Source organism: Oncorhynchus nerka, linkage group LG27 (genome assembly GCF_034236695.1).
Source record: "Oncorhynchus nerka isolate Pitt River linkage group LG27, Oner_Uvic_2.0, whole genome shotgun sequence".
NCBI lineage: Eukaryota > Metazoa > Chordata > Actinopteri > Salmoniformes > Salmonidae > Oncorhynchus > Oncorhynchus nerka.
The window spans coordinates 107,364,949-107,381,783 of record NC_088422.1 but is presented as its reverse complement, the minus strand read 5'-3'; positions in this window follow the sequence as shown (position 1 = coordinate 107,381,783).

The following is a 16,835-nucleotide window of genomic DNA, read 5'->3' as shown; positions in this document are numbered from 1 at the left end:
GCGGAGGGAATAGCTGCACTGTTTGTATTCGGTCATGTTACCAGACACCTTGCCCTGATTAAAAGCAGTGGTTCGCGCTTTCAGTTTCACGCGAATGCTGCCATCAATCCACGGTTTCTGGTTAGGGAATGTTTTAATCGTTGCTATGGGAACTACATCTTCAACGCACGTTCTAATGAACTCGCACACCGAATCAGCGTATTCGTCAATATTGTTATCTGACGCAATACGAAACATATCCCAGTCCACGTGATGGAAGCAGTCTTGGAGTGTAGAGTCAGCTTGGTCGGACCAGCGTTGGACAGACCTCAGCGTGGGAGCCTCTTGTTTTAGTTTCTGTCTGTAGGCAGGGATCAACAAAATGGAGTCGTGGTCAGCTTTTCCGAAAGGGGGGCGGGGCAGGGCCTTATATGCGTCGCAGAAGTTAGAGTAACAATGATCCAAGGTTTTTCCACCCCTGGTTGCGCAATCGATATGCTGATAAAATTTAGGGAGTCTTGTTTTCAGATTAGCCTTGTTAAAATCCCCAGCTACAATGAATGCAGCCTCCGGATAAATGGTTTCCAGTTTGCAAAGAGTTAAATAAAGTTTGTTCAGAGCCATCGATGGGTCTGCTTGGGGGGGGATATATACGGCTGTGATTATAATCGAAGAGAATTCTCTTGGTAGATAATGCGGTCTACATTTGATTGTGAGGAATTCTCAATCAGGTGAACAGAAGGATTTGAGTTCCTGTATGTTTCTTTCATCACACCATGTCTCGTTAGCCATAAGGCATACGCCCCCACCCCTCTTCTTACCAGAAAGGTGTTTGTTTCTGTCGGCGCGATGCGTGGAGAAACCCGTTGGCTGCACCGCCTCGGATAGCGTCTCTCCAGTGAGCCATGTTTCCGTGAAGCAAAGAACGTTACAGTCTCTGATGTCCCTCTGGAATGCTACCCTTGCTCGGATTTCATCAACCTTGTTGTCAAGAGACTGGACATTGGCAAGAAGAATGCTAGGGAGTGGTGCACGGTGTGCCCGTCTCCGGAGTCTGACCAGAAGACCGCCTCGTTTCCCTCTTTTTCGGAGTCGTTTTTCTGGGTCACCCCTGGGGATTTTATCATGTCTAACGTTAACAAAGCATCCAGGACTTCTTTATCAGTGAATTTCAAAAAAAGGAAAACTCCTGAGCAGCATTTTCACTATCATTCAATAGATTTCTACCAAGCTGCCTTTGAAATACATTCTGATATAAAGGCTGCAGAGATAATGGTGATTTAAACCCATTAATGATATCCATGTTGTCAGTAATAGGGCCAGGGAATCTAAATTAATTAATTTATTGAGGGAGAGAAGAGATACATCCCTTCAGGGATGTAACAGCTTCCCAAAATGTAGCTGAGTTCCCTGTACATTCAGATAGTGTATTAGCATAATAATATAATGTTTTTTACACGGATTTCTCAACTGCCTGAAAGACTGCCAGTCTGGGAATCTAGCTTTGGCCCAGGCAGCATCTCTATTGTGCATGACTTCAGGTAGCTCTGGACTGAACCAAGGGCAAGACCTACTTTTAATTCTATTAATTCTAAGGGAACATGTTTATCTACAAAACAATGTAAAACATGAGACGTGGTTCAGAGCCCACTGTGGGTCAGGTACAGAAGCAATACAATCAAAGTCACCAAAATAAAGGTCACAAATAAAAGGCCAGTTCATTTAAATGTTTAAAATGTCTCTCGTTGATAAAATGAGGCTTGGATCGAGGCATCTGGATATCCCTGACACATACAATGGGACAGCGGTCACTAATATCCAAAGCAAATACCCCAGAATATTTCTCTGGAGTATTTGTAAATATGAGGTCAATCAAAGTCGATTTCATAGAGTCCTTTAAGTTTGGACAAGTGGGCTTTGTAAACAGCTGGGTCAAATGTAGATTAGTACGACAGTCATGTAGACAGTCAGCTTCCAGCATCCATGCAAGATTAAAATCTCCAGCGATCAACACCTCTGGGGTAATAAAAATGGCAATTAAATCAGGGAGTTTGTTTAGTACACACTTCTTGGCGGAAGGTGGACGGTAAGATTCCTATAACTGTTATTCTTGACTTTGAACACAACTGAAGACTTAAAGCCAACAATTATAATAGTTTAGGACTGGAGGTGGCCTTTAACAGAGACACAGAAAGAAGATTCCTTGTGTAAATAGCAACACCACCACCGTTGCCTTTCCTACCAACCCTAAACACATTATAACCATCCATAGAAACACCACCACCGTTGCTACCAGCTCTAAACACATTGTAACCATCCATAGAAACACCACCACCATTGCCTTTCCTACCAGCCCTAAACACATTGTAACCATCCATAGAAACACCACCACCATTGCCTTTCCTACCAGCCCTAAACACATTGTAACCATCCATAGAAACAGCACCACCGTTGCCTTTCCTACCAGCCCTAAACACATTGTAACCATCCATAGAAACACCACCACCGTTACCTTTCCTACCAGCCCTAAACACATTGTAACCATCCATAGAAACACCACCACTGTTGCCTTTCCTACCAGCCCTAAACACATTCTAACCATCCATAGCAACATCAGAGTCCAGGGTTTTATCAGTTCACTCGGTCTCAGATACAATACAAAATATCAGAAGCCCAGATCTTGACATTTTTTAGGTAAACTACAAATATTAAGATGTAAAAATGTCAAACCATTTCTGCATTTAAAATCATAGAGTTTCAATACTTTGAGATTTCAGAACAACAGATCATATCTGTTAGGAAAATAAAACAAAGTAGAAATAGCAAAAACGTTTCTCTGGTTAGCACCATTATGTCACCACCTTCAGATACAACATGTAGAACTCTCATAGAGACTAAAGAACGTTTCTCTGGTTAGCACCATTATATCACCACCTTCAGATACAACATGTAGAACTCTCATAGAGACTAAAGAACGTTTCTCTGGTTAGCACCATTATGTCACCACCTTCAGATACAACATGTAGAACTCTCATAGAGACTAAAGAACGTTTCTCTGGTTAGCACCATTATGTCACCACCTTCAGATACATGTAGAACTCTCATAGAGACTAAAGAACGTTTCTCTGGTTAGCACCATTATGTCACCACCTTCAGATACATGTAGAACTCTCATAGAGACTAAAGAACGTTTCTCTGGTTAGCACCATTATGTCACCACCTTCAGATACATGTAGAACTCTCATAGAGACTAAAGAACGTTTCTCTGGTTAGCACCATTATGTCACCACCTTCAGATACAACATGTAGAACTCTCATAGAGACTAAAGAACGTTTCTCTGGTTAGCACCATTATGTCACCACCTTCAGATACATGTAGAACTCTCATAGAGACTAAAGAACGTTTCTCTGGTTAGCACCATTATGTCACCACCTTCAGATACATGTAGAACTCTCATAGAGACTAAAGAACGTTTCTCTGGTTAGCACCATTATGTCACCACCTTCAGATACATGTAGAACTCTCATAGAGACTAAAGAACGTTTCTCTGGTTAGCACCATTATGTCACCACCTTCAGATACATGTAGAACTCTCATAGAGACTAAAGAACGTTTCTCTGGTTAGCACCATTATGTCACCACCTTCAGATACATGTAGAACTCTCATAGAGACTAAAGAACGTTTCTCTGGTTAGCACCATTATGTCACCACCTTCAGATACAACATGTACAACTCTCATAGAGACTAAAGAACGTTTCTCTGGTTAGCACCATTATGTCACCACCTTCAGATACATGTACAACTCTCATAGAGACTAAAGAACGTTTCTCCTGTTAGCACCATTATGTCACCACCTTCAGATACATGTAGAACTCTCATAGAGACTAAAGAACGTTTCTCTGGTTAGCACCATTATGTCACCACCTTCAGATACATGTACAACTCTCATAGAGACTAAAGAACGTTTCTCTGGTTAGCACCATTATATCACCACCTTCAGATACAACATGTACAACTCTCATAGAGACTAAAGAACGTTTCTCTGGTTAGCACCATTATGTCACCACCTTCAGATACAACATGTACAACTCTCATAGAGACTAAAGAACGTTTCTCTGGTTAGCACCATTATGTCACCACCTTCAGATACATGTAGAACTCTCATAGAGACTAAAGAACGTTTCTCTGGTTAGCACCATTATGTCACCACCTTCAGATACAACATGTAGAACTCTCATAGAGACTAAAGAACGTTTCTCTGGTTAGCACCATTATATCACCACCTTCAGATACAACATGTACAACTCTCATAGAGACTAAAGAACGTTTCTCTGGTTAGCACCATTATATCACCACCTTCAGATACAACATGTACAACTCTCATAGAGACTAAAGAACGTTTCTCTGGTTAGCACCATTATATCACCACCTTCAGATACAACATGTACAACTCTCATAGAGACTAAAGAACGTTTCTCTGGTTAGCACCATTATATCACCACCTTCAGATACAACATGTACAACTCTCATAGAGACTAAAGAACGTTTCTCTGGTTAGCACCATTATATCACCACCTTCAGATACAACATGTACAACTCTCATAGAGACTAAAGAACGTTTCTCTGGTTAGCACCATTATATCACCACCTTCAGATACAACATGTAGAACTCTCATAGAGACTAAAGAACGTTTCTCTGGTTAGCACCATTATATCACCACCTTCAGATACAACATGTAGAACTCTCATAGAGACTAAAGAACGTTTCTCTGGTTAGCACCATTATGTCACCACCTTCAGATACAACATGTAGAACTCTCATAGAGACTAAAGAACGTTTCTCTGGTTAGCACCACCTTCAGATACAACATGTAGAACTCTCATAGAGACTAAAGAACGTTTCTCTGGTTAGCACCATTATATCACCACCTTCAGATACATGTAGAACTCTCATAGAGACTAAAGAACATTTCTCTGGTTAGCACCACCTTCAGATACAACATGTAGAACTCTCATAGAGACTAAAGAACGTTTCTCTGGTTAGCACCACCTTCAGATACAACATGTAGAACTCTCATAGAGACTAAAGAACGTTTCTCTGGTTAGCACCATTATGTCACCACCTTCAGATACAACATGTAGAACTCTCATAGAGACTAAAGAACGTTTCTCTGGTTAGCACCACCTTCAGATACAACATGTACAACTCTCATAGAGACTAAAGAACGTTTCTCTGGTTAGCACCATTATGTCACCACCTTCAGATACAACATGTAGAACTCTCATAGAGACTAAAGAACGTTTCTCTGGTTAGCACCATTATATCACCACCTTCAGATACAACATGTAGAACTCTCATAGAGACTAAAGAACGTTTCTCTGGTTAGCACCATTATATCACCACCTTCAGATACAACATGTACAACTCTCATAGAGACTAAAGAACGTTTCTCTGGTTAGCACCACCTTCAGATACAACATGTAGAACTCTCATAGAGACTAAACAACGTTTCTCTGGTTAGCACCACCTTCAGATACAACATGTAGAACTCTCATAGAGACTAAAGAACGTTTCTCTGGTTAGCACCATTATATTACCACCTTCAGATACAACATGTAGAACTCTCATAGAGACTAAAGAACGTTTCTCTGGTTAGCACCATTATAGCACCACCTTCAGATACAACATGTACAACTCTCATAGAGACTAAAGAACGTTTCTCTGGTTAGCACCATTATATCACCACCTTCAGATACAACATGTAGAACTCTCATAGAGACTAAAGAACGTTTCTCTGGTTAGCACCACCTTCAGATACAACATGTACAACTCTCATAGAGACTAAAGAACATTTCTCTGGTTAGCACCATTATATCACCACCTTCAGATACAACATGTAGAACTCTCATAGAGACTAAAGAACGTTTCTCTGGTTAGCACCATTATATCACCACCTTCAGATACAACATGTACAACTCTCATAGAGACTAAAGAACGTTTCTCTGGTTAACACCATTATATCACCACCTTCAGATACAACATGTAGAACTCTCATAGAGACTAAAGAACATTTCTCTGGTTAGCACCATTATATCACCACCTTCAGATACAACATGTAGAACTCTCATAGAGACTAAAGAACGTTTCTCTGGTTAGCACCACCTTCAGATACATGTAGAACTCTCATAGAGACTAAAGAACGTTTCTCTGGTTAGCACCACCTTCAGATACAACATGTAGAACTCTCATAGAGACTAAAGAACGTTTCTCTGGTTAACACCACCTTCAGATACAACATGTACAACTCTCATAGAGACTAAAGAACGTTTCTCTGGTTAGCACCACCTTCAGATACAACATGTAGAACTCTCATAGAGACTAAAGAATGTTTCTCTGGTTAGCACCACCTTCAGATACAACATGTAGAACTCTCATAGAGACTAAAGAACGTTTCTCTGGTTAGCACCATTATATCACCACCTTCAGATACAACATGTAGAACTCTCATAGAGACTAAAGAACGTTTCTCTGGTTAGCACCATTATATCACCACCTTCAGATACAACATGTACAACTCTCATAGAGACTAAAGAACGTTTCTCTGGTTAGCACCACCTTCAGATACAACATGTAGAACTCTCATAGAGACTAAAGAACGTTTCTCTGGTTAGCACCATTATATCACCACCTTCAGATACATGTAGAACTCTCATAGAGACTAAAGAACGTTTCTCTGGTTAGCACCACCTTCAGATACAACATGTAGAACTCTCATAGAGACTAAAGAACGTTTCTCTGGTTAACACCACCTTCAGATACAACATGTAGAACTCTCATAGAGACTAAAGAACGTTTCTCTGGTTAGCACCACCTTCAGATACAACATGTAGAACTCTCATAGAGACTAAAGAACGTTTCTCTGGTTAGCACCATTATATCACCACCTTCAGATACAACATGTAGAACTCTCACAGTGACCAATGAGGAGATGGTAAACATGACATCCATGTCCTGATAATATTGTCCTCGCATCAGTTCAGTTGACCAAGAACCTTTCCAGTGTTTGATGACAACAGCCGGGAGCCATTTTCACCCAGGTGAATTCCGTCTTCCAGAACGTAGCCTATTCCAGAAGGAGTCAGACTTGTCGACGAAGGACAGACGCATTAACCACTGGGGAAGAGACCAAAAGACGGCTAAAACACTCAGTCCCCACAACGACGAGGAGATGGAATTGGGGCCAGAGACAATGAAACGTCCTGCTAACTTCTGTGCATTCTCCAAGAGTCTCTTAGCTTTACAGAGTTCACACACATAATATCATTAGACCCAATATGCAACACAACTGTTTTCAGAGCAGGAATCTGTTTCTTGATGGTGGGCATGAATTCTGATAACTTCGGGTTAGGGTGTAATACCTCCAGGAAAACAAAGGTACGGGTATTTATGACTTCCACCAATCTAACCACGGAGCTTCCCGTAATAATGGTTGATGGCTGCTGTCCACATCGAGCCGGAGCCCTCAACACAACCTGGCTGCTGTCCACATCGAGCCGGAGCCCTCAACACAACCTGGCTGCTGTCCATATCGAGCCAGAGCCCTCAACACAACCTGGCTGCTGTCCATATCGAGCCCTCAACACAACCTGGCTGCTGTCCATATCGAGCCCTCAACACAACCTGGCTGCTGTCCATATCGAGCCCTCAACACAACCTGGCTGCTGTCCATATCGAGCCCTCAACACAACCTGGCTGCTGTCCATATCGAGCCGGAGCCCTCAACACAACCTCAGTAACGTCTTAAATCTAAATTACGGATTGCCTCTTATTGTCGTCCCCTTATGCCATAGTTTGGCAGTGGTAGGTGTTGGGACTCTGCTGATAACCAGGTGTAACAGTGGTAAGGTGTTGGGACTCTGCTGATAACCAGGTGTAACAGTGGTAAGGTGTTGGGACTCTGCTGATAGCCAGGTGTAACAGTGGTAAGGTGTTGGGACTCTGCTGATAGCCAGGTGTAACAGTGGTAAGGTGTTGGGACTCTGCTGATAACCAGGTGTAACAGTGGTAAGGTGTTGGGACTCTGCTGATAACCAGGTGTAACAGTGGTAAGGTGTTGGGACTCTGCTGATAGCCAGGTGTAACAGTGGTAAGGTGTTGGGACTCTGCTGATAACCAGGTGTAACAGTGGTAAGGTGTTGGGACTCTGCTGATAGCCAGGTGTAACAGTGGTAAGGTCTTGGGACTCTGCTGATAACCAGGTGTAACAGTGGTAAGGTGTTGGGACTCTGCTGATAACCAGGTGTAACAGTGGTAAGGTGTTGGGACTCTGCTGTTGGGACTCTGCTGATAACCAGGTGTAACAGTGGTAAGGTGTTGGGACTCTGCTGATAGCCAGGTGTAACAGTGGTAAGGTGTTGGGACTCTGCTGATAGCCAGGTGTAACAGTGGTAAGGTGTTGGGACTCTGCTGATAACCAGGTGTAACAGTGGTGTTAAGGTGTTGAGGTGTTGGGACTCTGCTGTTAACCAGGTGTAACAGTGGTAAGGTGTTGGGACTCGACAGGTGAAATGTTACCGTAATACAGTGGGGCAAAAAAGTATTTAGTCAGCCACCAATTGTGCAAGTTCTCCCACTTAAAAAGATGAGGCCTGTAATTTTCATCATAGATACACTTCAATTATGACAGACAAAATGAGAAGAAAAATCCAGAAAATCACATTGTAGGGTTTTTAATGAATTTATTTGCAAATTATGATGGAAAATAAGTATTTGGTCACCTACAAACAGGCAAGATTTCTGGCTCTCACAGACCTGTAACTTCTTCAAGAGGCTCCTCTGTCCTCCACTCGTTACCTGTATTAATGGCACCTGTTTGAACTTGTTATCAGTATAAAAGACACCTCTCCACAACCTCCAACAGTCACACTCCAAACTCCACTATGGCCAAGACCAAAGAGCTGTCAAAGGACACCAGAAACAAAATTGTAGACCTGCACCAGGCTGGTAAGACTGAATCTGCAATAGGTAAGCAGCTTGGTTTGAAGAAATCAACTGTGGGAGCAATTATTAGGAAATGGAAGACATACAAGACTACTGATAATCTCCCTCGATCTGGGGCTCCACGCAAGATCTCACCCAGTGGGGTCAAAATGATCACAAGAACGGTGAGCAAAAATCCCAGAACCACACGGGGGGACCTAGTGAATGACCTGCAGAGAGCTGGGACCAAAGTAACAAAGCCTACCATCAGTAACACACTACGCCGCCAGGGCCTCAAATCCTGCAGTGCCAGACGTGTCCCCCTGCTTAAGCCAGTACATGTCCAGGCCCGTCTGAAATTTGCTAGAGAGCATTTGGATGATCCAGAAGAAGACTGGGAGAATGTCATATGGTCAGATGAAACCAAAATATAACTTTTTGGTAAAAACTCAACTCGTCGTGTTTGGAGGACAAAGAATGCTGAGTTGCATCCAAAGAACACCATACCTACTGTGAAGCATGGGGGTGGAAACATCATGCTTTGGGGCTGTTTTTCTGCAAAGGGACCAGGATGACTGATGCATGTAAAGGAAAGAATGAATGGGGCCATGTATCGTGAGATTTTGAGTGAAAACCTCCTTCAATCAGCAAGGGCATTGAAGATGAAACATGGCTGGGTCTTTCAGCATGACAATGATCCCAAACATACCGCCCGGGCAATGAAGGAGTGGCTTTGTAAGAATCATTTCAAGGTCCTGGAGTGGCCTAGCCAGTCTCCAGATCTCAAACCCATAGAAAATCTTTGGAGGGAGTTGAAAGTCTGTGTTGCCCAGCAACAGCCCCAAAACATCACTGCTCTAGAGGAGATCTGCATGTGTCTCATTTACATTACATTTAAGTCATTTAGCAGACGCTCTTATCCAGAGCGACTTACAAATTGGTGCATTCACCTTATGACATCCGGTGGAACAGTAGTGCATCTAAATCTTTTAAGGGGGGTGAGAGGGATTACTTTATCCTATCCTAGGTATTCCTTAAAGAGGTGGGGTTTCAGGTGTCTCCGGAAGGTGGTGATTGACTCAGCCACCTGTTTGTGTCTCAGCCACCAGGTCTCAACCCAGAGGGGTTTAAAGGGGGTTTGTGTCTCAGCCGCCAGATTACAACCCAGAGGGGGCTTAAAGGGGGTTTGTCTCAGCCACCAGATCTCAACCCAGAGGGGGCTTAAAGGGGGTTTGTGTCTCAGTCACCAGATCTCAACCCAGAGGGGGTTTAAAGGGGGTTTGTGTCTCAGTAACCAGATCTCAACCCAGAGGGGGTTTGTGTCTCAGCCACCAGATCTCAACCTAGAGGGGGTTTAAAGGGGGTTTGTGTCTCAGTCACCAGATCTCAACCCAAAGGGGTTTGTGTCTCAGTCACCAGATCTCAACCCAGAGGGGGTTTGTGTCTCAGTCACCAGATCTCAACCCAGAGGGGGTTTAAAGGGGGTTTGTGTCTCAGTCACCAGATCTCAACCCAGAGGGGGTTTAAAGGGGGTTGGTGTCTCAGCCACCAGATCTCAACCCAGAGGGGGTTTGTGTCTCAGCCACCAGATCTCAACCCAGAGGGGGCTTAAAGGGGGTTTGTGTCTCAGCCACCAGATCTCAACCCAGAGGGGGTTTGTGTCTCAGCCACCAGATCTCAACCCAGAGGGGGCTTAAAGGGGGTTTGTCTCAGCCACCAGATCTCATCCCAGAGGGGGTTTAAAGGGGGTTTGTGTCTCAGTCACCAGATCTCAACCCAGAGGGGGTTTAAAGGGGGTTTGTGTCTCAGCCACCAGATCTCAACCCAGAGGGGGTTTAAAGGGGGTTTGTGTCTCAGCCACCAGATCTCAACCCAGAGGGGGTTTAAAGGGGGTTTGTGTCTCAGTCACCAGATCTCAACCCAGAGGGGTTTAAAGGGGTTTGTGTCTCAGCCACCAGATCTCAACCCAGAGGGGGTTTAAAGGGGTTGGTGTCTCAGTCACCAGATCTCAACCCAGAGGGGGTTTAAAGGGGTTTGTGTCTCAGCCACCAGATCTCAACCCAGAGGGGGTTTAAAGGGGGTTGGTGTCTCAGTCACCAGATCTCAACCCAGAGGGGGTTTAAAGGGGGTTTGTGTCTCAGCCACCAGATCTCAACCCAGAGGGGGTTTAAAGGGGGTTTGTGTCTCAGTCACCAGATCTCAACCCAGAGGGGGTTTAAAGGGGGTTTGTGTCTCAGTCACCAGATCTCAACCCAGAGGGGGTTTAAAGGGGGTTTGTGTCTCAGTCACCAGATCTCAACCCAGAGGGGTTTAAAGGGGTTTGTGTCTCAGTCACCAGATCTCAACCCAGAGGGGGTTTAAAGGGGTTTGTGTCTCAGCCACCAGATCTCAACCCAGAGGGGGTTTAAAGGGGTTTGTGTCTCAGTCACCAGATCTCAACCCAGAGGGGGTTTAAAGGGGGTTTGTGTCTCAGTCACCAGATCTCAACCCAGAGGGGGTTTAAAGGGGGTTTGTGTCTCAGTCACCAGATCTCAACCCAGAGGGGGTTTAAAGGGGGTTTGTGTCTCAGTCACCAGATCTCAACCCAGAGGGGGTTTAAAGGGGGTTGGTATCTCAGCCACCAGATCTCAACCCACAGGGGGTTTAAAGGGGGTTGGTATCTCAGCCACCAGATCTTAAGCCATATGAACTTTTATGGTAAATTCTGGAGCGGCGTCTCCTATATTGTGTTTTAGTTACTTGTATCGCTCTCTACTCAGAGCAGGTGAGTCTCCTGTATTGTGTTAGTTACCGGTATCTCTCTCCCCTCCTCAGAGCAGGTGAGTCTCCTGTATTGTGTCAGTTACCTGTATGTCTCTCCCCTCCTCAGAGCAGGTGAGTCTCCTGTATTGTGTCAGTTACCTGTATCTCTCTCCCCTCCTCAGAGCAGGTGAGTCTCCTGTATTGTGTTTTAGTTACTGGTATCTCCTCACTCCTCAGAGCAGGTGAGTCTCCTGTATTGTGTCAGTTACCTGTGTCTCTCTCCACTCCTCAGAGCAGGTGAGTCTCCTGTATTGTGTTAGTTACCTGTATCTCTCTCCCCTCAGAGCAGGTGAGTCTCCTGTATTGTGTCAGTTACCTGTATCTCTCTCCCCTCCTCAGAGCAGGTGAGTCTCCTGTATTGTGTCAGTTACCTGTATCTCTCTCCCCTCCTCAGAGCAGGTGAGTCTCCTGTATTGTGTCAGTTACCTGTATCTCTCTCCCCTCCTCAGAGCAGGTGAGTCTCCTGTATTGTGTGTCAGTTACCTGTATCTCTCTCCCCTCCTCAGAGCAGGTGAGTCTCCTGTATTGTGTGTCAGTTACCTGTATCTCTCTCCCCTCCTCAGAGCAGGTGAGTCTCCTGTATTGTGTCAGTTACCTGTATCTCTCTCTCCCCTCCTCAGAGCAGGTGAGTCTCCAGTATTGTGTGTCAGTTACTGGTATCTCTCTCCCCTCCTCAGAGCAGGTGAGTCTCCTGTATTGTGTTAGTTACCTGTATCTCTCTTCCCTCCTCAGAGCAGGTGAGTCTCCTGTATTGTGTTAGTTACCTGTATCTCTCTCCCCTCCTCAGAGCAGGTGAGTCTCCTGTATTGTGTCAGTTACCTGTATCGCTCTCTACTCAGAGCAGGTGAGTCTCCTGTATTGTGTTAGTTACCTGTATCTCTCTCCCCTCCTCAGAGCAGGTGAGTCTCCTGTATTGTGTCAGTTACCTGTATCTCTCTCCCCTCCTCAGAGCAGGTGAGTCTCCTGTATTGTGTCAGTTACCTGTATCTCTCTCTCCTCAGAGCAGGTGAGTCTCCTGTATTGTGTCAGTTACCTGTATCTCTCTCCCTCCTCAGAGCAGGTGAGTCTCCTGTATTGTGTCAGTTACCTGTATCTCTCTCCCCCTCAGAGCAGGTGAGTCTCCTGTATTGTGTCAGTTACCTGTATCTCTCTCCCCTCCTCAGAGCAGGTGAGTCTCCTGTATTGTGTCAGTTACTGGTATCTCTCTCCCCTCAGAGCAGGTGAGTCTCCTGTATTGTGTTAGTTACCTGTATCTCTCTCCCCTCAGAGCAGGTGAGTCTCCTGTATTGTGTGTCAGTTACCTGTATCTCTCTCCCCTCCTCAGAGCAGGTGAGTCTCCTGTATTGTGTTAGTTACCTGTATCTCTCTCCCCTCCTCAGAGCAGGTGAGTCTCCTGTATTGTGTTAGTTACCTGTATCTCTCTCCCCTCCTCAGAGCAGGTGAGTCTCCTGTATTGTGTGTCAGTTACCTGTATCTCTCTCCCCTCCTCAGAGCAGGTGAGTCTCCTGTATTGTGTGTCAGTTACCTGTATCTCTCTCCCCTCCTCAGAGCAGGTGAGTCTCCTGTATTGTGTCAGTTACCTGTATCTCTCTCCCCTCCTCAGAGCAGGTGAGTCTCCTGTATTGTGTCAGTTACTGGTATCTCTCTCCCCTCAGAGCAGGTGAGTCTCCTGTATTGTGTTAGTTACCTGTATCTCTCTCCCTCCTCAGAGCAGGTGAGTCTCCTGTATTGTGTTAGTTACCTGTATCTCTCTCCCCTCCTCAGAGCAGGTGAGTCTCCTGTATTGTGTGTCAGTTACCTGTATCTCTCTCCCCTCCTCAGAGCAGGTGAGTCTCCTGTATTGTGTTAGTTACCTGTATCTCTCTCCCCTCCTCAGAGCAGGTGAGTCTCCTGTATTGTGTTAGTTACCTGTATCTCTCTCCCCTCCTCAGAGCAGGTGAGTCTCCTGTATTGTGTGTCAGTTACCTGTATCTCTCTCCACTCCTCAGAGCAGGTGAGTCTCCTGTATTGTGTCAGTTACCTGTATCTCTCTCCCCTCCTCAGAGCAGGTGAGTCTCCTGTATTGTGTTAGTTACCTGTATCTCTCTCCCCTCCTCAGAGCAGGTGAGTCTCCTGTATTGTGTTAGTTACCTGTATCTCTCTCCCCTCCTCAGAGCAGGTGAGTCTCCTGTATTGTGATCAAACAGACGTCTGACCTCAGGGAGCCCATCCAACCATTTAAATATGACCCAGGAGGATAACGAGGCTATAAACCATTTAAATATGACCCAGGAGGATAACGAGGGTTTAAACCATTTAAATATGACCCAGAAGGATAACGAGGCTATAAACCATTTAAATATGACCCAGGAGGATAACGAGGCTATAAACCATTTAAATATGACCCAGAAGGATAACGAGGCTATAAACCGTTTAAATATGACCCAGAAGGATAACGAGGCTATAAACCGTTTAAATATGACCCAGAAGGATAACGAGGCTATAAACCATTTAAATATGACCCAGAAGGATAACGAGGCTATAAACCATTTAAATATGACCCAGAAGGATAACGGGGGAATAAACCATTTAAATATGACCCAGAAGGATAACGAGGGTTTAAACCATTTAAATATGACCCAGAAGGATAACGAGGCTATAAACCGTTTAAATATGACCCAGAAGGATAACGAGGCTATAAACCATTTAAATATGACCCAGAAGGATAACGGGGGAATAAACCATTTAAATATGACCCAGAAGGATAATGAGGGTATAAACATAACCCAGAAGGATAACGAGGCTATAAACCATTTAAATATGACCCAGAAGGATAACGAGGGTATAAACCATTTAAATATGACCGAGAAGGATAACGAGGGTTTAAACCGTTTAAATATGACCCAGAAGGATAACGAGGCTATAAACCATTTAAATATGACCCAGAAGGATAACGAGGGTTTAAACCATTTAAATATGACCCAGAAGGATAACGAGGCTATAAACCATTTAAATATGACCCAGAAGGATAAAGAGGGTTTAAACCATTTAAATAAGACCCAGAAGGATAACGAGGGTTTAAACTATTTAAATAAGACCCAGAAGTTTAAAATATGACCCAGAAGGATAACGAGGGTTTAAACCATTTAAATGACCCAGAAGGATAACGAGGGTTTAAACCATTTAAATAAGACCCAGAAGTTTAAAATATGACCCAGAAGGATAACGAGGGTTTAAACCATTTAAATGACCCAGAAGGATAACGAGGGTTTAAACCATTTAAATGACCCAGAAGGATAACGAGGGTTTAAACCGTTTAAATATGACCCAGAAGGATAACGAGGGTTTAAACCGTTTAAATATGACCCAGAAGGATAACGAGGCTATAAACCATTTAAATATGACCCAGAAGGATAACGAGGGTATAAACCATTTAAATATGACCGAGAAGGATAACGAGGGTTTAAACCGTTTAAATATGACCCAGAAGGATAACGAGGCTATAAACCATTTAAATATGACCCAGAAGGGTAACGAGGGTTTAAAATATGACCCAGAAGGATAACGAGGGTTTAAACCATTTAAATAAGACCCAGAAGTTTAAAATATGACCCAGAAGGATAACGAGGTTTTAAACCATTTAAATATGACCCAGAAGGATAACGAGGGTTTAAATATGACCCAGAAGGATAACGAGGGTTTAAACCATTTAAATATGACCCAGAAGGATAACGAGGCTATAAACCATTTAAATATGACCCAGAAGGATAACGAGGGTTTAAACCATTTAAATATGACCCAGAAGGATAACGAGGGTTTAAACCATTTAAATATGACCCAGAAGGATAACGAGGCTATAAACCATTTAAATATGACCAGAAGGATAACGAGGCTATAAACCATTTACATATGACCCAGAAGGATAACGAGGCTATAAACCATTTAAATATGACCAGAAGGATAACGAGGCTATAAACCATTTAAATATGACCAGAAGGATAACGAGGCTATAAACCATTTACATATGACCCAGAAGGATAACGAGGCTATAAACCATTTAAATATGACCCAGAAGGATAACGAGGGTTTAAACCATTTAAATAAGACCCAGAAGGATAACGAGGGTTTAAACCATTTAAATAAGACCCAGAAGGAAACCATTTAAATAAGACCCAGAAGGATAACGAGGCTTTAAACCATTTAAATAAGACCCAGATGTTTAAAATATGACCCAGAAGGATAACGAGGGTTTAAACCAGAAGTTTAAATAAGACCCAGAAGGATTTAAATATGACCCAGAAGGATAACGAGGGTATAAACCATTTAAATATGACCCAGAAGGATAACGAGGGTTTAAACCATTTAAATAAGACCCAGAAGGATAACGAGGGTTTAAACCATTTAAATAAGACCCAGAAGGATAACGGGGGAATAAACCATTTAAATATGACCCAGAAGGATAACGAGGGTTTAAACCATTTAAATATGGCGCAGGGGAGGGGGGCGCAGTGGGGGAAGGGGCGCAGGGGAGAAGGGGCGCAGGGGGAGAAGGGGCGCAGGGGGATAAGGGCGCAGGGGGGAAGGGCGCAGGGGGAAGGGGCGCAGGGGGAAGGGGCGCAGGGGGGAAGGGCGCAGGGGGAAGGGCGCAGGGGAGGGGGGGCCAGGGGGGAAGGGGCGCAGGGGAGGGGGGCGCAGTGGGGGAAGGGGCGCGCAGGGGGAAGGGGCGCAGGGGGGGGAAGGGGCGCAGGGGGAAGGGCGCAGGGGGAATGGCGAAGGGGGAAGGGGACGCAGGGGGAAGGGGCGCAGGGGGAGGACCAGGCTAGAGGATGAAGACAGGACAAAACAGATGTGGGACCAGGCTAGAGGATGAAGACAGGACAAAACAGATGTGGGACCAGGCTAGAGGATGAAGACAGGACAAAACAGATGTGGGACCAGGCTAGAGGATGAAGACAGGACAAAACAGATGTGGGACCAGGCTAGAGGATGAAGACAGGACAAAACAGATGTGGGACCAGGCTAGAGGATGAAGACAGGACAAACAGATGTGGGACCAGGCTAGAGGATGAAGACAGGACAAAACAGATGTGGGA